General features: G+C 39.4%; 1 long non-coding RNA gene across 1 annotated transcript; it reads right to left on the bottom strand.

Annotated features, from left to right (window-relative positions):
• Positions 1-14,158: 14,158 nt before the first annotated feature.
• LOC124622271 lies at positions 14,159-26,920 on the bottom strand. Its single transcript, XR_006980611.1, has 3 exons — positions 26,786-26,920; positions 23,714-23,830; positions 14,159-15,557 (listed from the first exon to the last, which is right to left on the bottom strand). It is a non-coding gene; the product is annotated as an uncharacterized LOC124622271 (long non-coding RNA).
• Positions 26,921-27,527: the final 607 nt, after the last annotated feature.

Here is a 27,527-nt window from a genome sequence, read left to right on the forward strand (position 1 = left end):
ACCATGATGCCAATCCTGAGCGGTCCATTCGACATGTTGTTGGGCTCATCTGTACCATGTTGCATGATGTGGTTGCAAAGCTCGACCTCGCCATGGACGTTGGGAGTGAAGTTGTGCATCATGCAACCTATTGCGCACAGTTTGAGTCATAACACGACGTGCTGTGGCTGCATGAAAAGCATTATTCAACATGGTGGCATTGCTGTCAGGGTTCCTCCGAGCCATAATCCATAAGTAGTGGTAATCCACTGCAGTAGTAGACCTTGGGCGGCCTAAGTGAGGTATGTCATCGACAGTTCCTGTCTCTCTGTATCTCCTTCATGTCCGAACAAGAACAATATTGCTCTGGTTCACTCCGAGATGCCTGGACACTTCCCTTGTTGAGAACCCTTTCTGGCACAAAGTAACAATGCGGGTGTGATCGAACCGCGGTATTGACTGTCTAGGCATGGTTGAACTACAGACAACACGAGTCATGTACCTCCTTCATGGTGGAATGGCTGGAACTGATCAGCTGCCGGACCCCCTCCATCTAATAGGTGTGGCTCATGCATAGTTGTTTATATCTTGGGGGGGGGGGGGGGGGGGGAGGGGGTTAGTGACATCTCTGAACAGTCAAAGGGACTGTCAACTCTTATCTTCAGGAGTTCTGGGAACTGGGTGAAGCAAAACTTTTTTTGATGTGTGCATTAGCGAGTCTGAAGTGAACAGAACAAGTGGTAGAAATTCACTTGTCTCCAACAGAGAGGATTGGAGTTGCAAAATCAGATGCCGGCTGAATTGTAGGCAATCATGTGAAACAGTAGGCATAGTAAGGGGCAGAGGGTCGAACACCTCCCTCGTCTTTTGTATTAATAGATAAATAAACTAGTTTAAAGGAAGAATCTGCACTAACGACTTTGGCAGACCATTCCTGCCAAATTCCCCACTTGTTCCCATTGCCTGACAAAAGTTACTGTCAGTTGTATCTACGCAGTTTTAAGCAGCCAAGGAGATCCTACTCACTCTCATCGCCATTATAAATGTCAATTAAGGTAATCACAGATCCACAGTATTGTTAATATCCTGATTGTGCCGCGTAGGCCATACCAATCCTATATTGGTGAAACGGGGCTGTGCGAGGATGTAACAAGGAACCGTCCTTTATACCGTGCACCACAGACAGATGACTTCCAAATAATAACCCATTTTTGCTGCAATAGTATCCCACTGCTTCATCCCTATTTTTTGGCTTGTGTCATTCTTTTCTTTGGTACACCCATACACCCAATCATTTCACCAATCTGTATTATGGGTACAGTATCCTGGTCAATAAAAAGCATCTTTCTATCTTCTCCTTCAAAATACCTATTTTTGAGGTGGTTTAACCTGTATAATGATTAAAATCCTACCTGAATACCAAGCTTTGTAAGAGATCTCTTCCAAACTGTACTCCTCTGTACTGGATTTTTAGTACCAGTTTACTAACATGGCTGTTCCTGCAAATCATCTTAGTTCTTTCAGCACAAGATCTAGACTGGAAGTTAACATGTCATCTCTCATATCTGTATGTGTGTCAACCCATTTCTTTTTCTGTCAAATGTGATAATGCTAACATCTAACAATATTATGAGAAGGAAAGTTGTCACTCACCATATAGTGGAGATGCTGAGTCACAGATAGGCACAACAAAAGACTCTCACAATTATGAGAGTCTTTGTTGTGCCTATCTGCGACTCAGCATCTCTGCTATATGGTGAGTGGCAACTTTCCTTCTCATAATATTGTTACATTCCATCCTCAATTTCCTATTGTTTGATTTTGCCTAACGCTAACATCTATTTACAATAAAATTCCTGTATGATGGATTTAAGGATAACTGAAATAATAATAATAAGCAAAGTCTCTGCTTAAAGCTTGTTACTCTTGTGGGTTATTTTCTGTGTAGGTCAAAGTCAACATTTTATTTTTATATTTGCTCATGCAATTCACCTCTGAGGGAGTGTTCACATTGATAATCTGTTTGTTTCAATGGTGAACTTCTGTCTTCTTTTCTTGTGTAGCTTAACTGTATGTAATAATACACTCCTGGAAATGGAAAAAAGAACACATTGACACCGGTGTGTCAGACCCACCATACTTGCTCCGGATACTGCGAGAAGGCTGTACAAGCAATGATCACACGCACGGCACAGCGGACACACCAGGAACCGCGGTGCTGGCCGTCGAATGGCGCTAGCTGCGCAGCATTTGTGCACTGCCGCCGTCAGTGTCAGCCAGTTTGCCGTGGCATACGGAGCTCCATCGCAGTCTTTAACACTGGTAGCATGCCGTGACAGCGTGGACGTGAACCATATGTGCAGTTGACGGACTTGGAGCGAGGGCGTATAGTGGGCATGCGGGAGGCCGGGTGGACGTACCGCCGAATTGTTCAACACGTGGGGCGTGAGGTCTCCACAGTACATCGATGTTGTCGCCTGTGGTCAGCGGAAGGTGCACGTGCCCGTCGACCTGGGACCGGACCGCAGCGACGCACGGATGCACGCCAAGACCTTAGGATCCTACGCAGTGCCGTAGGGGACCACACCACCACTTCCCAGCAAATTAGGGACACTGTTGCTCCTGGGGTATCGGCGAGGACCATTCGCAACCGTCTCCATGAAGCTGGGCTACGGTCCCGCACACCGTTAGGCCGTCTGCCGCTCACGCCCCAACATCGTGCAGCCCGCCTCCAGTGGTGTCGCGACTGGCATGAATGGAGGGACGAATGGAGACGTGTCGTCTTCAGCGATGAGAGTCGCTTCTGCCTTGGTGCCAATGATGGTCGTATGCGTGTTTGGCGCCGTGCAGGTGAGCGCCACAATCAGGACTGCATACGACCGAGGCACACAGGGCCAACACCCGGCATCATGGTGTGGGGAGCGATCTCCTACACTGGCCGTACACCACTGGTGATCGTCGAGGGGACACTGAATAGTGCACGGTACATCCAAACCGTCATTGAACCCATCGTTCTACCATTCCTAGACCGGCGAGGGAACTTGCTGTTCCAACAGGACAATGCACGTCCGCATGTATCCCGTGCCACCCAACGTGCTCTAGAAGGTGTAAGTCAACTACCCTGGCCAGCAAGATCTCCGGATCTGTCCCCCATTGAGCATGTTTGGGACTGGATGAAGCATCGTCTCAAGCGGTCTGCACGTCCAGCACGAACGCTGGTCCAACTGAGGCGCCAGGTGGAAATGGCATGGCAAGCCGTTCCACAGGACTACATCCAGCATCTCTACGATCGTCTCCATGGGAGAATAGCAGCCTGCATTGCTGCGAAAGGTGGATATACACTGTACTAGTGCCGACATTGTGCATGCTCTGTTGCCTGTGTCTATGTGCCTGTGGTTCTGTCAGTGTGATCATGTGATGTATCTGACCCCAGGAATGTGTCAATAAAGTTTCCCCTTCCTGGGACAATGAATTCACGGTGTTCTTATTTCAATTTCCAGGTGTGTATATTAATTCTCTTCATGAGTCATTATTGAACTGAAATTTATTTATTTGTATACTTGGCATATATTATTATGTATGCATGCTATTGCTTCTTTTGTAATCCGCACGCCAGAGGTAATGGTTTTATAGTGTCTTTCCCTTGCGTACTGAATTTATATTAAAACAAAATTGTCTTGAGATTCCAACTGTTCATTTACGATGTTGAAGTTGTCACTGTAGACTAACATACACTATGATAATAAAAGGTATACTCAGAAAACAAAACTGTACATAGAAGAAAGAAGATGGAATCAATAAAACCCAGTCCATCATTTTTTTCCCTTTCTTTCCATAATGTGTAGGACAGTTGAAGTCATTATAGTTTTACAGAAAATAGTAAAATAGTTAGAGGCTGCTAAGCGATGTCTGCCTCATCTCCTTTCTTCTATGACTTTACAACTACATACTTGAGCCTTTTAAGAACTATTCCTTGCTTAAACAATACATCATAAATATAGCAAAGGATTTTAAATATACAACAACAGAAATCTCAATAATGAAAAGATTATTAGAATATGAAAGAGTATTCATTGTTAGCACAAATATTGAGCTAATGAGATTTTCTGTGTTCCATAGTCAATAATCAACAGTGAGAGAAAAAAGTCCAAATTCCAAGATGCACCTCTAACAGTGATGTGTCTGAAGTTTTGTGTGTGTGTGTGTGTGTGTGTGTGTGTGTGTGTGTGGTTGGGGGTTGGGGGGGGGGGGGGGGAAGTCAACTTGAATTTAGAAGAATGACATAGACTTTGGGCAGAGTTTCCCTTTCAGCGAAATCCGCAATTATTCCAGTTCAGAATATTTTGCAACAGAAATGATGGTATGAGAAAAAAATTATTGCATGAGACTTGCATTTTCTTTTTCAAAATTCAATAGCATCCTGAATATTTGAGGATTACATCACTAACAACAGTTCATGAATACTTAGGTGACACTAAGTGTCCTGACAGTTGGTTCCATGGTTCACTGGCAAATGAACAGAAAGCAAGATTGATCAAATAGCATAGACCCACTAGAAAAAATTCCACAATAAAATGCACTCATCCCGACTTTGGGAGCAAAAAGAAAAAAAAATCATCATTTCATTTATCATAAAGACTGAAACCTGACTACCATTCTTCTCAGTACCCAAAATGTTGTTACTTGAGAATACTAAGTATCATTCTGCTTGTCTGAAGATATTGCTGTTTTAGACTTTTGAAGTATGTAATACAATGGATAATCCATGATGGAATAACAACCATATTATGGAAAGGATAGATTGATACTCACTATGTGGAGGAGACAGGCAGAACAAAAAGACTGGTTTACATTTTAGCTTTCAGCCAAAAGACCTTCTCCTGATGTAGAAAACATACACACAGCCACACAAGCACAACTCATGCACATGACCACTGTCTCTGACTGCTGTGAGCAAACTGAATTGTAACTGCACCTGATGGGAGCTCCAAACCAGTGGTGGAGGTTAAGACGAGGCACGGGAGAGAGGGGGAGCATGCACTGGCAAAGTGAGGCAGGATAGGGCTGCTAGGTGCAGTCAGGAACGTTGGGGATGGGTGGTAGTAGGAAGGACTGAGATGGTGCAGACTGTGAAGCAGCTGTTGAAGTGAAGCACACTGTATTGGGCAGCATGTTGTGCCTGATGTGCATGATGGTCCTGTTATCTTTCGGCCTGTTTGTTGTTGGCCATTCATGTGGATAAACAGTTTGTTAATTGTTGTGCCCACATAGAAAGCAGCACAGTGGCTCAGTTGCTCCAGTCTTGGGTGGTATTGAACTCTTGAGGGGAGTGTTCCTTTCTGGCTGGAAGGTGGATATGTGCGACATGGAGACAAGTCATGGGAGATCTGTTTTTGTACAAGGCTGGGTGGGTAATTTTTGTCTGTGAGGGCCTGAGTGAGATCCATGATATACAGTACTTGGAGAGAGGCTGCTTGTCACTGCAGATGCAATGACAGTGGGTGGATAGGCAGTATGTGAGAGATTTGTTGGTATGGAATGGGTGGCAGCTGTCAAAAGTAGAGGTACAGCTGGTGACTGGTAGGTTTAATGTGGATTAAGATACCAATGTAGCCATTCTTGACATAGATGTTAAAATCAAGGAAGCTGGGTGGCTTGTTGGGTTGAGGAGGATCAGTTGCAGCAAATGGAGGAGAAGGTGGTGTGGTTCTAGAGGAATGTGGATATGCTGTGATCACCCACAGTCCAGATCACGAAGGTGTCATCAATGGATCTGAAACAGGTGAGGGGTTTAGGATTCTGAGTGCTTAGGAAGGACTTCTCTAGAAGGCCTATGACCAGGTTAGAATAGAATAGTGCCATGTAGGTACCGATTGCTGCACCACACATTTGCCTTTAGATAATGCCTTCAAAGGAGAAGTAATTGTGGCTGAGCACATGGTTGGTCATGGTGACCATGAAGGAGGTTGTATGTTTGAAGTCATTAGGGCACTTGGAAACATAGTGTTCAATAGTGGCAAGGCCATGGTCATTGGGGATGTCAGTGTAGAGGGAGATGGCATCAACAGTGATGAGGAGGACACCGTGTGGTAAAGGAATGGGAACTATAAAGAGTCGATGGAGGAAATGGTTGGTGTCTCTTATATAGGTTGGTAGTTTGTGGGTATGAAGTTATAAGTCCATGACAGTCAAGATTCTCTCAGTGGGAGCACAGTAACTGGCTGCAATGGGGAGTGCTGGGTAGTTCAGTTTATGGACTTTAGGAAGCATGTAGGAGTGCGGAGAGCCAGGAGTGGTACGGGTGAGAAGCGCCGTAGACTGGGAGAGTTTCTGGGATGGGCCTAAGGATCTGAGGGGGACTGGAGATCCTATTGGATTTCTTGGATGGATTACTGTGGCAGGTTTTGTAGATGGACAAACCCAACAGCTGGTGGAGTTTCTCTGCCCAGTAATCCCCTGCAGTTCAAAATCACAGCGTGGAGCCTTTATCACAGGTAAGATTATAAGGTCAGCACCAGTTGTTAGATGTGTGATGTTCACCTGCTTTATTTCTTTGTTGATAGTCCTCGGTGTTGACGCACTGCATTGTTATACTGGCTGAAATATGGGGGGTGGAAGCTTAACACTGATTACTGTAAATGATGTAGTCAACAGTTGCACAGTAGCGTTTCACAGTTCTTTACTTTCAGTTCACAACCTCCAATATTACACAGTTATATGGCCATTTCACTATTGGTTAACTTTTAATAAACCTCATTAATACTCGTAGTTTGCAGGAAAACATCAACATACTGCTACAATAGTCTACTGTTGAACATCTATGAGCAGTAAATATCTAACCATACAGTTCACTATTTCTCAAATAAATTGAACAGACATGGTCACTGTTTTAACAAATGGTCTGTTCATGTTACACTAATTCCACTGTTCAGTTGATGCATTACTATAACTGATACAGACTACCCGTGTGAAAATCGGCTGTGAACTGACTGTCTTTGGACCAAAAATCAGGCCTTTATACATCCTCACAATAATAGGCACTGAAACTATACATTTTTCAATGTTTAATTTACAGAAATCGCAATTAAAACCTAACTCATTCGATTAACTGAATACATTGAAAAATTCCTTCTTTTTACCAGTTTCTTCTACCACCAAGGTTATGCCAAATTATTTGTTTAAATGATGAAATTAACAGATATAGTTATGCAAACAATGCTTTTGACAAATCTGGTAATTATTTTGGAATTAATTAAGGGCTGGCTTTGCTAATATGTTTTTGAATAGAGCCAAATAAATACATTAAGAATCTTCATAGTTCTTCTTCCAAATGTTCATAATTAGTACAGAATTTATATTTGTTTATAAGTCAACAATAGAATTTAAATCGCAAAAGAATTACTGGTTTCACCCTATAACAAAAGACATTAACTACCAATAGTCAAAATAAGTTAGGAAGTTGGTTATGTACACAAAACTGATCACAAAAATATATCTGGTGCTATATTTCTTAAGACTGAGGGCCAACCTTTCTCTTTTATGGAAATGTAGATATACTCTTGTATGTTAAAGGTAACTAGGCAAAATTAATTTAAGGAGGTAGATAGCAAAACATGAGGAAGTAAAGAGATCACAGCTTGCTTCATCACAGATGGTGGATTACAATTCTTTATGTGGAAGTAAGGTTGGTTTCTATGATGAAGGGTTTTGGGAATAATGATGAGGCAAGTTTTAAGGTTAAGAAATTCTGGAATGTTAACAGTGGGTCATTAGGGGATAGTGAGTGTGAATCACCATTGGATGGAGGAATGGAATGAGTCAGGCAGGGTTCAATATTGATTTTGGATTGGGTCTGGTTGGTAGGGTTGGTGGTGAAAAAGTGTTTCCCTTGATGGAACTGGACAAAGGATAGAAGATCTTTAACAGCTTCAGTGTGATTGAATTTGGGATTGGGGCATAAGACCTTTGTAAAGGACTGATACCTCTGTGGGTCTAATGTGTTCCAGGTCTGAACGCGCTCTGGGTTCTATTCGGTGGTGGGAGAGCGTTTCTGAGGGTGTGGTAAATGTAGTAGGTCTGCAAGGCAAGGTTTTTCAGCTATGAGGGGATGCAGGGGAGGTTTGGAGGCTCTTGTGATATGTAGTGGTAGTCCAAGTTAGGAGTAGGATGTCAACAGGTTGGGGAGTTTCTTGAGGTGGCATTGTGCATAGTGCTCCAGTTCCTGGAAGGCAAGAGTTTCAGTGTGAAAGATTGAGTGCAAGAATTAGGAATGGCATAACAGGAGAATGTTGCAGATGGATGGGGTTCAGGCCTGATTTACATGGTTTTGCAGGATTGAGTTGGTGAGAACTGTGGACTGACAGAATTGGAAAATGTAGCGGTCATTATGGAAAGAGGGGTTGCAGCTGAAGATAGATAATTTGATAAGCCCATTTGGGGGGATTCCATGAGCTAGGCAGCGATGCAGAAACATTATGTGGGACTGGGTTATGGATAGGGATTGTGAAACTTATTTGTGCTGACAGAAGGAGCAAGGATCCATTGTAGAGGATAAAAAAAAGGGTAAAAATATGTAAAATACATGGCAAAAACCAACAAAGAAAAGATGAAGTATGGGGGGAAAAGGTGATACCTGAGGAAGTAGGTCCAATGCTGCAAGGAGAAAATGAACTAAAAGCACTGTGAAAACACAATGAGATCAAAGACAAAAATAAATAAAAAGACATTAATAGTGGAATTCAGATCGATGGGCAGGTGAGGCAGGAAGTGTGATCAGTTTGAAGGTATAGGATTAATTATATTGGTGGGATGAATATGGGGTGTGATATGCTGCACCAACAAGCTGCACAGTCACACAGCCATGTGTTGTGTGCAGAGGGTTTGAAAGACAAAACTGAATCACATTATCTGACAGAGATTAGACTATCTCTCATTATGCACTGAAATTACGAATTTTTTACCCACTATCCTTCCCAACCCTCCTGCAGTGGTATTCTGTTGCCCTCCAAACCTACACAGAATCCTTGTCTATCTCTACTTCACACCTGCCCTCAACCCCTTGTCTCATGGCTCATATCCCTGCAATAGACCAAGGTGCAGGGTCTGCCCCATACATCCTCCCACACTCCTACTCCAGTCCAGTCACACGCATCACCTATCCCAGTGTGATCTGCAAACTTAAGTTGCAACTGCTGTGCTGATTTCTACATGGGCTTGTCAGTGACATGCTGTCAGTCCACATGAATGGCCATCAACAAACTGTGGGCAAGAGACAGCTGAAACACCCAGTTGCTGAACATGAGGTCCAATGCAATGACTACTTCACAGACTGCAGCACTGGATCCTTCTTGCAACATTAACTTTTCTATATTTCACAGGTTGGAATTCTCCCTGTAACATATCCTACATTCCTGTAATCCCCTAGCTTCAACCTTCATTAGTCGCTGTCCTCTACCTACTTAAACCCTTCCCTACTTCCACTCTGGCACTATGCAGCCTTCTATTCTGCAAACACACTCACTAGTATTTTCCCCCTTCTTTGCTTCTCTCCTGTTCTGTCCCCTTTCCACCCCTTCCCCCACAACCTCCTGACTGCTCCTAGCAGCTCTACTTTGTACTCATCACAACCCAGCACACTCCTACAAGGAATACTACACTTCCCACGCTGGCCGGTGTGGCCGAGCAGTTCTAGGAGCTTCAGTCTGGAACTGCGCGACTGCTACGGTCGCAGGTTTGAATCCTGCCTCAGGCATGGATGTGTGTGATCTCCTTAGGTTTAAATAGTTCTAAGTTCTAGAGGACTGATGACCTCAGATGTTAAGTCCCATAGTGCTCAGAGCCATTTGAACAATTTTTGAATGCTTACCACACCCAACCTTTGTATCCCCCTCCTCCATGGCCATGCTTCCACCTTACCTCCACCACCAGGTTGCTGCTCCCATCAGACACAGTTACAACTGGCTGCAGTGGCCAGAGACAGCGGTCATCTGTCTGTGAGTTGAGTTGCTGTGAATGTGTGTGTGTGTTTTTTATGTCAGGTGAAGGTCTTTTGGCTGAAACCTAAAATATATAGCAATCAGAAGTGCGCCATAATGCATACGAGCAAAATTGGTGGCTTTATCCCAATAGAACAGATGCAAGGGTATTTATTTCTTGGATGAAGATACTGCTGCATCCTACATCAGTGTTTTGAATGACATTCCTCTAGGAGTGCTGTCTAACATAAGTTGCAAGTGATTACAAAATATTGAAAAGTTACATAAACATACATTGGGATAATTTTGGAAACCTGTGTCAAACTGTTCAATAATTTAATTATCTTTTACTTAGTTAAAGACTTTTGGAATCAATCTTTTGTGTTGTGTGTCCCAATATTACATACCTTGCTGTCAATGCAAACCACCTGCCCTTGTTTATTCTATTCATAATTTCACTTAAGTACCTATTATGCCAAAACTGAAGAATGGACTTGATAGTTGTGAAAAATTTCTATAAAATCCATTGTTCCCATTATCATTTTATCCTTACAACATTTTCTTAAACCACTTCTGTTGATTGGTGTGACAGTTTTGTATTGTAACTTTGTTTCTAATGTACTCTCTGTTGGTGGGATGTAATGAAAAGACTGTTCTAAAAGTTCTTGAAGACATTTATAATTACTGACTTTATTTGTCTCAATAATTATTTTTATTGGCCATCCATCAGATGAACTGAGCCATAAGCAATCAGGTCAACACTGCTGAAGTTAAATTTCAGTTTATTTATTTAATTGTATGGCTAGGGCCCCCCCCCCCCCCCCCCCTCAGGCAGACCGTTTGCCGGGTGCCGGTCTTTCAATTTGATGCCACTTCGGTGACCTGCAGTCGATGAGGATGATGATGAGGACAGCACAACATTCAGTCCCTGGGTGGAGAAAATTCCCCGACCCAACCGGGAATTGAACCCAGGCCCAGAGAATTGACAATCCATCATGCTGACCATTCAGCTACCGGGGGTGGACAAATTTCAGTTAAAGCATATTTATCGTTATAGAACACTTTAATGATGATTAGCTTGGTAGTAAGAAGTGCCAGTCATTATTATTTATACACAACAGGTTTCAATCTACATACACTGCAAGGAGTCTAATTAAAGTTCATGAGTGACCATTTCTAATTATACTGCTGATTGCATGAGCAATCTCAGTTAGGGAACAACCAAAAATTTATACATTTGACTTTACTGTAGCTCAGCAACTGTCTCACCAACTACTCAACACAGACCAACTACAGGAACCTTATTCAAGGCATGCTCAGGTTGAGATGATAGTGCCATTGTTTACGGTACCTATTTAAAAATTAGCATATGAAGGTTTCAATAAAATATTAGAATAGAGAGTTATTACATGTTTAATGAAAATGTAAGAGACATGACTATTAAACAACACTTTTACACATCTGACAATGATGTTATTTCATTCAACTATTGACTATATATTTTAAACTGACGTTTACACTGCATCCCATTTTTGTGAGTGCATTTTAGGCATGCTGTTTTCTCCCGATGTTCTAGCAAAGCCCAACAAGATTTTTCTATTTGAAATGATTCATTAACCAACATATTTTTGTATTAAAAGTATACATTTAAGAAAACAAGAATATTAGGGCTACAAGAGAGTAATACTGGCTAATTGAAAGGTTTGAAAATTTGAATAATTATGCAACAATGCTAAGAGTAGTATTACAAAATTTATGGAAAGACCATATGCCCTTTATATGGTATAAAAACAGGGTTGTGAAATGGCATAGGGCAATCCTAAAATAAATACTTATCAGTGGAATTGGGACCATTTTTTTGTAGATGTGGTTTTCATGAGTCTTCAGTAACAAATATTTCATTAAAGAAAATGTTTCTACATGAGCTGCAAACAGGTACAACAAATACTGTTACACACTGAGCTTTTGGCCAAAGCCTCCTTCAGAAAAGAAAAGAAAACATACACATACTCACACAAGCAAACACTTCTCATGCATATACTACTGCTCTCTCTGACCGCTGTGGCCAAATTCTGTCCAGAGAGAGCAGACATGTATGAATGAGGAGTGCTTGCTTGTGCAAATGTGTGTATGTGGTTTCTTTTCTTTTCTGAATAAGGTTTTGGCCGAAGGCTCAGTGTGTAACAGTCTTTTCATTGTGCCTTTCTGCAACGTGTTATCTTTATGGTGAGTAGCAATCTATCCTTTTTATAAAACTGTTGATATTCCAAACTGGACTTTCCATTATTTGTTTCTAGACGAATTATTTATACTGTTGTTATTAACCTTGTCTAGATTATAGCCTGAATGATATAGATTAGAAAATTGCAACTTAAAAACAAATTTTGATATTTTATGCATTTGTGGTATTGTATCCAATACATAAAAGAAATTTAAAAAAAACAAAAAATATATATTAGAAGTGTTACATCATTCAAACAATAACAACAGCTCAGTTGCTAAGACATTTCTAGGGGAGGGGGAGGGGGAGGGGGGGGGGGGCGAATTATAACTGCTGTATTTTATGGACTATAAGATGCACTTTAATTTCTAAGCAATTTGATTAAATAATGTTTTGGTCATTTTTATTATTAGACTGCAAAGTCAGACATTAAAAAAAATCTTAGTTTATAAAACCAAACTGACCTTTAAAATTCATGAAAATTGTCATCTGAACTTCCTTCTTATTTTTCGTGTTCTTCATCATCATTATTGTCATCATCCTTCATATATAAGATGGTCTTCACTGCCATCGAGAGCATTACTGCAATTCTCACTCTGGCCCATGACTATGTTATCCACTGACACAATTATTTTAAAACTTCCTTTGGCATGAATTCATGTTGGGTTTCATCCATTGTCCAATTATTCCTTTCCTGACTCATATACACTTCAAATGGTTTATTTGTTAAGATATCAAGAAGTTGCAACAGTGAAGTAAAACTTCCCAGAATAACAGCGAGCTCTGTATTTACCTGTCTCAGTTTCTCTTTTACAGAATTTTTCAAATGACTACTAAACTGATCTAGCACAAGAAGAGAACTCTTCTTCCATAAAGCACCTTTTCTTCTCTTGCACACTCTGTTAGTCCATAATTTCATACTAGCCTCATCCATCCAAACCTTGTCATGTACCTGCTCGTATTTCTGAAGGTTTTGGCATTGTTTTGCACTTGAAAATGGTCATTGGATTAAATTTAGTACCGTCAGCTCAACACGAAAGGGTACCATAAAATGGGGTAAATAGCAACAAATTTGAACTTTGGTTGAAAAATTTACTTATTGTTTGTCAAGACTCTGTTAGTCCATAATTTCATACTAGCCTCATCCATCCAAACCTTGTCATGTACCTGCTCGTATTTCTGAAGGTTTTGGCATTGTTTTGCACTTGAAAATGGTCATTGGATTAAATTTAGTACCGTCAGCTCAACATGAAAGAGTACCATAAAATGGGGTAAATAGCAACAAATTTGAACTTTGGTTGAAAAATTTACTTATTGTTTGTCAAGTTTAAACAAAAAAACTACCCACAACTCATTTCTGTATGGCTCTTATCAGATTATGATATTATTATCAAATTATTTTCTTTCAATAGATTAAAAAAAGTTTAAACATGGTGTTTCTAATCACCCCGCAGATAGGGGTGAATAAAAGCAATGTTATAAAACTATCATTGTTTCTTTTAAAAGCAAAGAGAGGGTGATAAAAGCTATGAAATATATTTTTTCTATTATAAAATAAAGAGATAAACATTATTTTAAAAGATTTATTAATATTAAAAGTAAGTAAAATATACAAAAATGTTTTTGTCACATGGCTAATCTATTCAAACTTAAGGTGAACAAACAGAACACAGCTGTTTACCACGCGCCTGGTACTGTATTATTAATAAATTGTTAAATCGGTCAGATCATCCTCAAAACATAGCATGTCTTTGAAACAAGCACTTGAACTGAGAACCAGCAATGACATTTTTAGGATGACATCGTTTCTTGAGACAAAAGATTCTTCTTCAGTCATTGTGAACTTTTTGGTTTGAGGAACACTTTTTAAAAATGTTCCCACAAAACCATTGTCAATAATGTAATTAACTTTGCAAACATAACATCAAAAAGAGGATGTTTTATCATATACTTTGACCACCATATAGTCACCTTGGCTTATGGAGATACCAGTATTTTTTTTTTTTTTTTTGTCTTGCCTTGTTTAGACGTACAAGGGCTTGGATCACTGTAAAGTGAATAACTGGGGGTTACATCCTCCCCATCCGTGTCCTCAAAATCATCATCACTAATACTTCGGCCAGGTTGGACATTAACTTTTGTCCTTTTTCTCCTTTGTTTAAGAGTCTGATCTTGTCTAAGACTCTGGAAGAGTTCTTTAAAACTGTTGTCAACAATATTAGTGGATTCTTCAAGATTGTTCTTATCCTGGTTTTCGTTTACTGGTATATCGGTACCAGTACCTGGGAGCATTTGACAATACTTCATTGCAGTCTAGAGGCACAATCCCACATTTCCTAAAACCTGCAATAACATTTTTTTCCTTCGAGGAGTCACACAAATTTTTCACAAGTAGAGGAAATTTATCCTTAGGAACTGTTGCCTCATTTCTTCCTGGGCCCTTCTTCCATTGGCGCTAAGTAGTTTTAAGAAGCCAAAAAAATGCCACATCCAGTGGTTGTGTCAGGTGTGTTGAATTTTGCTGGTAGGAATATAAATCTTATGTCATTGTCGTGACACAGCGTAACTGATTCTATGGACAAATGCAAAGATAAATTGTCTCCAATGAGAAATTTCTTACCTTCCAGGTTTTTCAGGTATGGGACAGCAACCGTAAGGACCCAATAATTGAAGCGGAGCATATCAAACATTTTATCATAAGGGGGTAGTATAGTGCCAACTGAAGCAGCTGCAAACATTACTGAGATTGATGCCTTTGAGGAGTTCATGACCCTTTCGGGATATTTAGTTCCCCTACATGTGACTACCTTTCATTTTCCTGGATCATCTGTAAGGTTTGTCTCATCATAATTTATTATATTATTTGGCAGCATATTCTCCAATTCCTTGGACAGCTCATCAAAGTTACTGTTAATAGCTTCTGGTGTAACACCAGCTCTGGAACGTTTTATGTTTTGGCACATTCGCATTGCTAATTGATCTTTGCGTTGCCACGTAAATGATCCACAAAATCACAACCAGGGAAATTGTTCATAAACCTTCTCACTTCTTTCCCCCTTCTGTCCAGAGAATCCTTTACTAGAAGTCTTAAGGTTGTAAAGTCAATAGGATAGCCCCATTCGTTGCATATTTCCATCTGTCTACAAACAGCTTCTCTTCTTTAAAAGACAAGGCAGTTTGTCCACCCTGAGGTTCAATGTTGGCGCTCTTTTTAGGTGTCTGTATAGTACACTAAAATGAATCCCATGTTTTTCAGCTGCTTTCCGGAAGCTAACCCCCAATTTGATGTCAGAGAGGGCATTGTTTATACGATTACATCTGTGGTTTTTGTAACCATCGCCTATGGTGGGTTTGTATTTCTGTGGCATATTTGAACAGCAACTCTGAAACAAGGAAGATATGTTAGTTGTGCATGTAACATAACTAGAGAATTATGTAGTATTAATACGGCACACTAATAGAATTTTTTTTAGATTTTGTTATTGTGGAGTGAATAGAAACACCAGAATTCATATGTTTCTATTCACCCCACAAAGTTTACAAACATAGCCTAAAAAATTTGAAAATTCACAGACCTGATTTCATTGAAATGAAACAAAAACCAGCCCTTACTGTTTTATATAGCTGTTATACCTAGTACTTACAATGCCATTAACTGTCATATGTAGAATACATGTTTACTTACCAGAGAAGTTCAAAATTGGTAAGAAAACAGCTTAAAAACTATTGACACACACACAAGGATAAACATCAAACTACAATGCTTGCCAACCCTACAAAACATAATTTCCTTGTTAGCCTGAAATGTTGCCAACCCAAAAACAATAATAGTTAAATTTAATGTCCAGTACAACATTATAGTATTCACAGTAATTGTATAGTTTTGTTCCTATTCACCCTGCTGTTTCTGTTCATCACATTTTACAGTAGCAGTGTAGTGCATTTTTTTCATGTCCACTTGTTTTTATAGTTACATTTTTAGCACCTTTCATGGCAACAGTTCTTCTAAACAGCACAACAAATGTCAGTGGAGTTTCATCCACATTCGCTGTTTGGGTTAGTTCCACACTGGTTTTCTTTGATGTTAGTAATAAAGTAATAGAAAGATAATATTTTCTCTTCATACACTTGTGGCATTTTCTGAGATATTTTGGTTTTGGTTCACATACTAAGTCCATGACGCTTCATAAACCTGTAGCACCAACCACCTCCTCCCTTGAAGTCTATTAAGTTCCACTGTAGCACTAGCTTACAAGTGTGTGTCTGAATCATTTTTGTTTTAATTCCAGTGTTATTTTGATGGTGTCCTTCAATCCATTTCAATATGTCATCTTCTATTTTTGGCCCTTTTGCATCAGTTAATCTGTACTAGCCTGCCAGCCACGAATGTGTTCCCCCCCCCCCCCCCCCCCCCTGTTGGCGGAGGGCCAAATTGCTGCTCAGCTGCTCGGTTTCCTCATTCTTCTGCACATGATGTTACTTCCAGTTTATAGCCCACATTATATGAACTCCTTTTATTTTTTCCTTGCGTTATGGAACTAGCTTGTAACAAAAATATTGTACTGTTACCGATAACACAAATCACTTTCATTTCAGGATGTCAAATGAAACACTTTTCAGCCGTGTAGTTTCCAAAGGTATCTTATTTGGCTACCGGTTTTGGCGATTTACTGCATTGTCTTCAGGCCCCTGACTGATGTGTAGCAAGATTCTACCTCAGTTATGGGCAAAACAGGGGCCATCAATACTGATATTAGTAGATTTCTGCTTGCTATAGCACTCACTTCAACCAATGGTTGAGGTGGAATCTTCCAACACATCACTCAGGAGCCTCAAGATGGTGTAGTAAATTGCCAAAACTGGTAGCCAAATGAAATAAGTGTGGATACTAGATGGCTGAAAGGTGTTTCATTTGACATCCTGTATCGAACAGCCGAGACCCATGACTCTCTGAAGTGATGGACATACAGAGACTTTGATTTCAAGTTCACTGGCACCACAGACTGCAATGACACATCAGAGGCTAGACAATGTTCTGGGTTTGTGATGATTGGGTGGGAGGGAGACAATATTAGCAAGCTTGTGAATCCCCACAACTCACGTTTGTCACATTGGTGCACTGCTGCTGCCAGTTGAATCCAATGTTGTCAGATAGAGATAGGTTTCCTTAAGCACCAGATATATAGCCATTTTTAAGACTGGCAGGAATTTTAAATCAAACACAGCACATTTTTACATTAATTTTGAGCATAGGATGCACCCAAATTTTGGAGGCAATTTTTTTAAGAAAGAAGTGTGTCTTATAGTCCGTAAAACATGGTACATTCTCTTGATACAGAATTACTCCCCACAATTTAGTAAAGCTGCTAATACACTTAGAAATTAGAAAAAAAGAGGACTATTATGGGATTATTTACTTCATCATTAAGAGCATAGCAAATTAAATTAAGATGGCATTGCTTTATCTTGCCAACAGAATTACAGCACATAATATTTTTCCTGGAGCTCTTAAAAACACAGTTACACTCCCAGTGTTTAAGAAGGGGGTAAGACACCTAGTAACTACAGACTAGTCTCAATTATACAAAAAAATTGCAGAAAGCTGTATCATGTAAATTTGAAAAATAACAGGTTATTGAATGCAAACCATTTTGATCTTAGACCAAACTTATACGGAAATGCAATAGGAAATCAGTTAGATATTATGTATGTGGAAATTCCTGGTCGGAAGGCTCACAGAGAAATACGGACTGTAGATGAATCCAGTTCACACACACTTCAATGTTCAATAGGAGATACATGAAGATATGTATATATGATTGAATGGCATACAGCGGACTTTCAATGTCAATGATAGACTCCTCACGAGAGGCTCAAGCACTGCCAAAGAGTCTTATTCTCATGCACTTACGTTATTGATGGTGAGGTACCAACAGAGCCATCCATCCTCTTTCACTCCAGGGAGTGCAGAGCACTGGGGGAGAAGGGCACTGGAGATCACAGCTGCTGCTGTCATCTTGTGAGCTGGTGCACATGATGAACTGTGCCACAGCTGGTTGCTATGCAGGGCATGGCTGGGCCATATTCATTCAGAGAGAAGAAAAAGAATGTGAGATTGTGATCCTTCACCTGTCTATATACAGATGATATTAACAGCTAGGGTCGAGATTGGTGGGGTCAGGCATAGCAGAATTGCTGGTCTGTGTTGTGATCACCAAGTAGCAGTGGGGGAATACTGGGATGTGGATATGATAGATTAGTGGGTGTGGTGATACTAGGCTCCACTTTCATGATTAGGGGCAAGTTTTGTGATCTTGGAATTGTAATGCTTAGAAACCGGTTAGCCAATAGTTTTTATCTAATCACATTTGGTTTGACGTCACTGGGCAGTTTGTAGTTGCGAGTGAACTGTCTCAGAATAAAACTGTTGTCAACTTGTCATAGCTTGTTGTCTTTTGACCATGTATTTCATTTTATGCACAGATCCATACTGAATACGTCTCTGTTGAAATGTCACACACAAGTCCTGAGTGCAGGGGGTCACACATGGAGAACACATGCACATTGTTAGAGAAACTATCTCACTGACATGTGTCTGTGGTGGAACAGGCATTGCACCCTGTCTTGGCTGTACATGTGTGTCTACTGCTGATGCCGTGATGTTTGCTGGCTCATTTTCATGAGTCATACTGGAAGGTGTCCTCTGAAGGTGGTTGTGTATGGAATGGCAAACTATCAGTGACACTGGTTACAGATTCTCCACTACTGGTTTGCATATGGATTCCTCACATCAAATCTGTGGAGAGATAAAAGCTACAGAGGAAATCAGCAACTAGGTCTGGTTCTGGAACATGAGCGATCAAAAAATGTCAAAGATATTTTTCATGTGTGCAAATATCAACGAAGTGTGTGACAATTCAGTCAAGTTTGGCAGGAGAAATGTTTGTAGCTCATAGCTGGATGACCAGTGTAGTAAGCTTCATTGGTGGGTTCTCCTAGGAATGATGCTCACTTCCAAGCTGGTGTCAATCAGAAAATATTCTTTTGTTGAGTGATCTAGCACACTGAGTCTACCATTGTCACTTAGAGCTGGGGCAAAACTATTTTGGCTCATGTATCTGAGCTGTGGATGGCATAATTGGGCATTGTGCATTCTGCATCTTGCCTTTGGTTGGTTGATTGGGGCAGGGGCGCCATCTTATAAAAATATTGGGGGGGGGGGGGGGGGCATTACTCGGGGTCTTGCCCTGGAAAATTTTCTAAATTTTAGATGAAAAATAGTGAGTTAAAAGTTTTTTAAAGCATTTTAGAGTCATATGATCAACATTATAACCCCAAAAACTGGACTCCGTACAACTCAACACTCCGGGAAACTCGACAAGCCTGGCACATTTTTGGCTTTGAAAAACAAAACAAAACATATGCAAGCACGGTATTTTTGTAAAAAGCTACTTTAATTTACAGTAATAATCATGCTTATAGACTATTATGGAGCAGTGAATATATAGCTCTGAAAAGACTGAAATTATATTTAAATAAATCCTAAACTATCATTAAAAGAATAAAACACAAAATATTGCTGTCACATAGTAGTAGCACTTTGATTAATAAGTGAAACAGCTAATTTAAGCTTAATTTGAATAAGGCTCAGGGTTCATTAAATAAAAACAATATCTCAAAGTTAATGCTTTAATACAGTTAATAAAGTTAATACAGTATGCCCAATACTTTCAGACAAAAAGTATGTAAATAGCGGATTCTAATTGGGCTTTACAACCTGAAAATATATAAGTATTTGAAAGTAACTAATACAATACTATAGTAATGTAGTAATACAGTACTAATATTTTGAAACTGAAAATTTAACATTATGTATGTATTTAATTCTCTATTTTATAAAGATTTTTAATATCACTCTAAATGCCATTATTATGGCTAGAGTGTCTTTAGAAAGGTGGAAATGTCGACCGTCTGACCGGATTACTGAATATGAAGTTGTTGATGACTGGTCAGATATCCAGTTCATCAAAAGCATCTCAGTGAGCATGAAGAACAGCCAAGTTGTTCAATTGCTTCCATCCCATGTTGATCGGAGATATGACTTCAGACATCTAAGGGCACTAAATGACCATTCTGCTGTTGCTGTCGTGATTGGAACTACTTGGAGAAGCTTAATTCACTTCACTACTTCACATAACATTTCTCCAACTGCAGGCTCTTGTGTAATGTACTTTCTTATATCACACGTTTTTTAAGACCAGTCGTTTTTTATTAGCGATATCGGCTAACATATTCAATAGAAAGAGCAATCTCTCAATGTCTAGATCATTTTTGAAAAACTTGGTTGTTTTTTACAAATTTGTTTCACCTCTGTTTACTAAAAGCAAACACTCTTGTTCAACTGCAATGACCTGTGTGAGTCCAGTTGAAGCAAACCACTCAGTAATGCGAGATTGCACTGTTTCACAAACTTCAATGTAAATAGCTTTGTAGTATTCCTTTGGGGTTTTGAAAGTATGTGGTGAGCTGGCTTCATTGTTTTCATACTTCTTTGGTATACTTTGATTCTGAGGAAGCGAAAGATCATCAACTTGTGAAGGTTTTTCTTTTAAACACAATTCCCAAAAGTGTTCAAAACTATCATGCCTTCCATTCAATATACAAATCAAGCACTCATATATTTTTTACAGATCAACAAAACTTAGATGAGGGCATTGAATTCTTTCATTGAAATCCTCTACTGGGTTCATTGCATGGCAATAAAAACGTAAAAGGAAATTAGTCTTGAATTGTAACATTGGCTCAAGGTAGCCTGCACATTTGTAACCTGCCTTTTTTTTTTTGTCCTCTCCAGAAAATGTTTCAAAAAACTCTAGAAATTCTTCAAAGTTTCTCAGTATTCTCAAGATACTAGAAACTCGCATAGTCCATCAAGTCAGGCAAAGGGGTTGTAGACCAACTTGGTCCCTGGCGCTCTCACAGTGTATGCTTCTGAAAAGTCCCCATATTCACGGTGTTGTAATGTCTCAAAGCAGCAAGGCGACATGAGGCGAAGGGTTCCAGGCGCTTCTGCTCCAAGCCTCTTGATGTTGCTGCAGCCGCAGCACTAACCTGCCGGCACCAGACTTTACCCAAAGGTTCGCGCACTGGGACAAATTCTTAGTGTGCCCGCTGCACCGTAACACTATCATGATTCACACCACTCGTTTTCAGTTAACCTGCTTAGTACTGTGATAATTATTTGTTTTTACTCATTACATAATGTATTTTAAAAGGTAACTACCATCAAACAAGGAAAATAAAAAATTACAACATAATTTTGTGATTTTATAAAGCATAACATGATTAATAATTTTCTTAAATTATTGGGGGGAGCTCCGTCCCCCCAAATGAATTTTTGAAGGGCCTCGGGTCCCATGGAGTCACCACCCGTGATTGGGGGAGAACAATTGTGTGCTTGTCATCAAAGTTAGTCTGGAACCAACACAGCCACAAACATGGTGGGCTGCCTGTGTGTGGAGATTTATTGTTTGTTGTGGGCATGGTTGGTGCAGCTTTCCAAATCAGTGGCCTTGTGGAGAGAACTAGTGATGTCACTCTTGTGAGTGTACAGAACTGCTCAGATTGCATCGACTGCTAGCTGCTGCAGGCAGCACATCACACTAGAAATGTACTGGTGGTGGCCATTGTTGTCTAATACATCTGCATATTGTTTTGCTGCAGGGTTTCAAAAAGTCTGTCAGCCATTTCACTTTCATGCAAGATGATTGATATTTGCATCAGTGGCGGTAGTTTGATGAACCATAACATCCTAAGCATAATGTCTGGCAAGAGCAATGAGGTAATAGATGTATGGAGGTTCCTCCAGAGCTGAGATGTGTTCTGTTGTCCAGTGTGTCTTCATAAACCACCTGAAACAATTGTTTCTCTGCTGCCTTTGCAAGCCACTGGAGCAATATATCTTTAGAGGTGGCAAGTCTGCCATCAGTCAGAGGTGCCAGTACGTTATCACTGATAATGTGAGTGTGCTGTCCTTTGTTGTTCAATAGAGTGACCAACTTGAAAGTGTCGTCAAAGATGACACAGCTCTGTAGAATAATGTCAGTGGTTGTGAACCATGTTGCTGGATGTTCCGGTTGGAATGGCAGTAGTTTGGAATGAAAACTTCATTGTATATGTGTTCCGCAATATTACCTGAAGGAGGTGGTAGACAAAATCCTTAGGATCACATATGATGTGGATGATAACCCAAAAATCTTCTTGTGTTGACCCACTTCAGGTTAAGAATGAATTTGGCTGGTTGTGCCTGATGCAAGTGGACTGGTAAAATTGCTTGAGGTGCTGCTGTGTAGATGTGGAGTAATTTGAGAAATATTGACTTTTTCTTGTGAGGATGCACTGGACTCATCGCTGAAGTCAGTGAGGAGGTTGGAAGTCATTAGACGTCATTGGTGCACACTTGCATCATTGTTGTAGTCCATAATACGACATGATAGAATGTCACTTTCACATTTCACATATACTGTAGCCTGATCTGGTTAGTGAAAAACATCATACAAGGCACCATGAGAGTCACTTCTTGTACTTGTTATTGGTATGACCAGCCATCACGGGACAGCTCCACTGTAATAGTGAAGACTGTCAGATGAAGTATGCTCATTAAGTTGTGGTATTTGTTGTTGTTCACTGTGGGGTTTCCACTGTGAGAATTCCTGGTTGGAATGCTTATGGAGGAATGCAGAGAGCAAATTAATAGAATTCACACACACTTTATTGCTTAATACAGAGTTACAAGAAAACACATGTACATGACAAAACGATTTACAGCAGACTGTCGACACCAGTCATACTCTCCTTATATGAAGTTCGAACACTGCCAAAGAACCTTATTTTCTTGTTCTTCCATTACTGATGATGAAGTCCCCACATACACGGGGGTGTGGAAAACAGACAAACTACTTGTCTCACACTAGTAGACTTTCACCAACCATTTGACATTGTGAGGCTATAATAATAAAGTTAGGTCACTACGGCGTAAGGGATAAGTCATTATGTCTATTTTGAATCTATCTCTCTCATAGACTACAACAATTATTTGAAATAATCAAATATGATAATTGTTGAAATTAAAATGTGGAATCTCAAAGAGGTCAGTTCCTGGAACCTTTCTTTTCACTGTCTGTATAAATGATTTCCATACACTATATGAGAATGTATTCTATGCCAATAATGTTACACAGATAAAAACAGGTGAAAATTTACAGAGTTGAAAATTACAATATAGAAATGACTGAGATGACTAGTTACTGGTGTCTGGCCAATCAGTTGTGCATTAACAAAACAAAAACTAAAGAATTTTGTTTCTGTCTCAGAACAACTAAGTCTGAGAATAAGAAAGTGAACTTACTTGGACATACTATTGATAAAAGACTACCATGAGATGTACAAATAAACTACCTAAACAGCAGACTAGCAAGAATACTATTTTTGTTACCTAAATTATGGCAAAATTTCAGTTATAATTAGCTAGTATACTCACATTATATATTGGTCCACTCACTCCCACAGTATGGCTCACATTTTCCACTGGCAGAAGAAATCCATTAGGTGCTTTCTAGGGCTGCCTCCCAGAGAGTTGCAGGGTCAGTTCAGGTCACTTAACATAAGGACAGTGCTCACCCTTTACATATGTAGTTATCTAATTTGCACCATAGAAAATTTATGCAAACTCAGACTAAAAAATAATGTTTATTTGCACAATACAAGAAACAACCAAAAGGTAGATTAACCATGCTCAAGACTTTCTCACACACAGAATACAGATAAACCAAGGAGCCCAAAATTCTTCAAATAAATTATCAAAAACAGCACACTTGACTATTCCATATAAGTTTGAAAAAGCTTAAGAAACTTGATCAAAAAGCATGACTTATGAAATCATGGTATTAACAAGTCATGGAGAATGATGTACAAGAATTGTGATTGTAGTAGTTATAAGTATTTTTAATGTGAATACTTGTATTTTTAAATATGATTGTATGTACAATGGATATAATTAATAATCCATTAGATTTAAGCATCCATACCTACTCTAAGACAAATAAAAAATGATGCATCACAAAGGAATTATCCAAATGGGATGGAAATCACTTGGTGTGATGTACATATACAGACAAACAGATGATTACAATTTCAGAAAATTTGGATGATTTATTCAACAGAATGAGCTTCACAAATTGAGCAAGTCAGTAACAGTTTGGACCACTTCTGACCCCCGTGCAAGCGGATATTTGGCTTCACACTGATTGGTAGAGTTGTTATGTATCCTACTGAGGGATGTCATGGTAAACTCTGTCCAACTGGCACGTTAGATCATTAAAATCCTAACTGGTTGGCTGGTCTGCCCATGAATTTCCAAACATTTTCAATTAACTCAGTGAGCTTGCTGGCCAAGGTAGGGTTTGGCGAGCATGAAGACAAGCAGTAGAAACTCTACCCATGTGGCAGGAATTATCTTGCTGAAATATAAGCCCAGGCTGGCTTATTATGTAGAGCAGGATTACAATATCGTGAACATACTGCTGTGCTGTAAGGGTACCAAAGATGACAACCATAGGGGTCCTGCACCCCCTGGTTGTCAGGCCATACAGTGTGCGACAGTCATATTGGTATACCCCACCTGTCTGGGGCATCTCCAGACGTATCTTCACTGGTCATCAGACTCACTTTGCAATGGGAGTCATCACCAAAAACCAAGGCCAGTTTAAGGCCCAAGCAACACAAGCTGCCATTTGGAGTGCCAAGCTGAGGGGTGTTACAGGTGCCTCAACTGTAAGATTTCCATACAGATGTCTCACAATCAGTAGTGGCTGCTTGGTGCCTCAAGCTGAGAGGAGTGCCAGGCACACTCACTGCAAGATTTTTGTATGCAGATCACAGTGATTAGCAAAAATTGATACAGATGAAAGTGTATGAGGGGAGTGGTGAAAAATAATAAGTTGCTTCTGTGCAGAAATGTTCTCAAACCTGCCCTGCTGAAGACAATTTTACTCCAGTCAATGAGATTTCAATCCAAAGATGTGGATAAACAGATATGTAGTATCCCTGCCGGCATTATTAAACAGGTGTAGTTCAATTTGGGGTTATGCTATGCAGATCAAATAATACGTTCTGTATCTAATAACTTGAATTATTTCGTCATTAAAAATGTGGCACATGGGACAGTAGTAGCACTGACTAATTAGTATTTTGTACACAAAAGTTGTGTATTATATACCATAGTGCCTTTTTGCAAATGTGTTGGACAGTTATTCATTATTCTTTTCATTGATGTTGTGTGCTACTAGCATTTGTAAACTGATATAATGTACTTTAGATTTATGTTGCTGTGAGTGACTTAAGTTTTACGTGTATGAATAATCATTTCAGTAATATGAATTAGTCTGTCGTTAAACATATTGTTCATCATATTTCTTTTATGGCTATGGAATGGTATAATGAAAGAATTTCAAAGTTTCTGGGGCACTACAAAAATGGCCTGGTGACATGCAATTCATTGTCACTACATCATAAGAACCAAGATATGATTCATGATACTTGGAATAGTATTGAATTCAACAAGAACATGAAGTAGTCTCTTAATGAGCTAAAGGAAAGAAAGGCTCTTTGATGACATCTTTTAGAACATGTTCCCAAAAAGTAAAGGCTCATCTGAAACATGGAACTGTGTCAGAACAACTTAACACGTCAAGTGGTTTTATGTATAAACAATGGCAGGGTTCCTGCCAGATAAAAGCCATCCAATGAATATGATAAATACAGAAGTAATTATATTTTTGACAGAATAGCTGTCCAGTAACATACTGAAAAAATACAAAAAGCATAAGTTAGCATTAATTATTTTTGTGATGTTTCCACCTGCTAGGTGGTCAAGCACTTAATGTTTCTCATTGTGAGCAATGAAGTTCATTTTGTTCAGTTTATTAAACTATTATGTCAGAAGGCTTACCGGTCACTGATTGTACTTTAAAAACCACAATTAGCAAATATGAAAGAATATGTGGCATCCATCTGTAGCTGTTAATACAAACTGAAGTTTTACTTATAAGTGCAGACTTTCAGCTCTAGTATTTACAGGAGCCTCTTTTTGTATATCCATAGACAATAACCACTGAATGGACGTTAAAGTTTACTTACTTACAATACAAATACATACTTAAATACAATTTTAGTTATATTGTGTGGTCACAATACATAGTTGTATGTTATTGTGTTGCCAATGTTGCATCAATATTAATACATTGTTAAACACATTTGTAATGAATTTTGGCATGAATTTCTTCAAAATGTAAATAGTTTTTCCCACTGAGAGGTACATATTAGTTGGATCTGTTTGTAAGTTTACGTGCAAAATTGTAGGTACTGTGGTGTTCAGCCCCCCCCCCCCCTCTCTCTCTCTCTTTAAATACAGTTTGTGAGACAAAACCATTCTTGAGAAACTGTATGATGAGTGTTTCCTTCTTTTATATAATTGTTTAGTCTGCTTCAAAGTACTGCCATGTTTAGGCATGGCGTTGTTGTCCTCACATTGTAAAATTAATCTGTTACTTACCTAAAATATAACTCAGTGAGTGATTAATCTACCATCAATAATCCACAGTTTCCACATTTTCCTTTATGTACATCATTGTTTAAAAACTTGTTCAGATGGAATTAGCCACACAGCTTAGTTATAGTTTTAAAGAAGCCAGTGCAAGAGGACCTCAAACTGAAAATGAATCAGGCATTTGCTTTATTCAAAGTAGTAGCAGGAAGACCCCTAAAGGGAATGAATGTGTGTACAATTTTTGGGGATATAGTGGCAGCTAAATGGCTGATGGATGAGGAGAGAGGGAAGTGCCATGCAGTTTATAAATAAAATTATTTTTTGTACTGAGGGGATTATGTCTGCAAAGCAAGATGGGCACAGGAGTGATAGTGGACATATACAATATTATAGTCATGATTATTGTCACAGTATTACTAAATATGTTATAACTGATGTAGATGGAGTTGTTAAAGAAACTAATTTTGTGTCCAATATAAAAGGTTTCTTTTTACATATCCCCATTCGATTTTGATAAACACACTGCCAACTCCCCTTTCTTTGTGAAAACCCTTTTGAACTTTATGTGCTAAAAACACTTGTAATAAGGGCACAGAATGGAAATATAATTGTGCAAAAATGCTGAATTTCAATTGTGCCTTTTCAAATTTAATTTTTGTCATGCCTTAGTATGAGAGACTGCAGATTGGAGTGACGGTACTGAAACACCTGTGGTGTTTGGATGGTAGATGTGGAAAAGTTTCAGGGT

The sequence above is a fragment of the Schistocerca americana genome, chromosome 1, assembly GCF_021461395.2.
Source record: "Schistocerca americana isolate TAMUIC-IGC-003095 chromosome 1, iqSchAmer2.1, whole genome shotgun sequence".
NCBI lineage: Eukaryota > Metazoa > Arthropoda > Insecta > Orthoptera > Acrididae > Schistocerca > Schistocerca americana.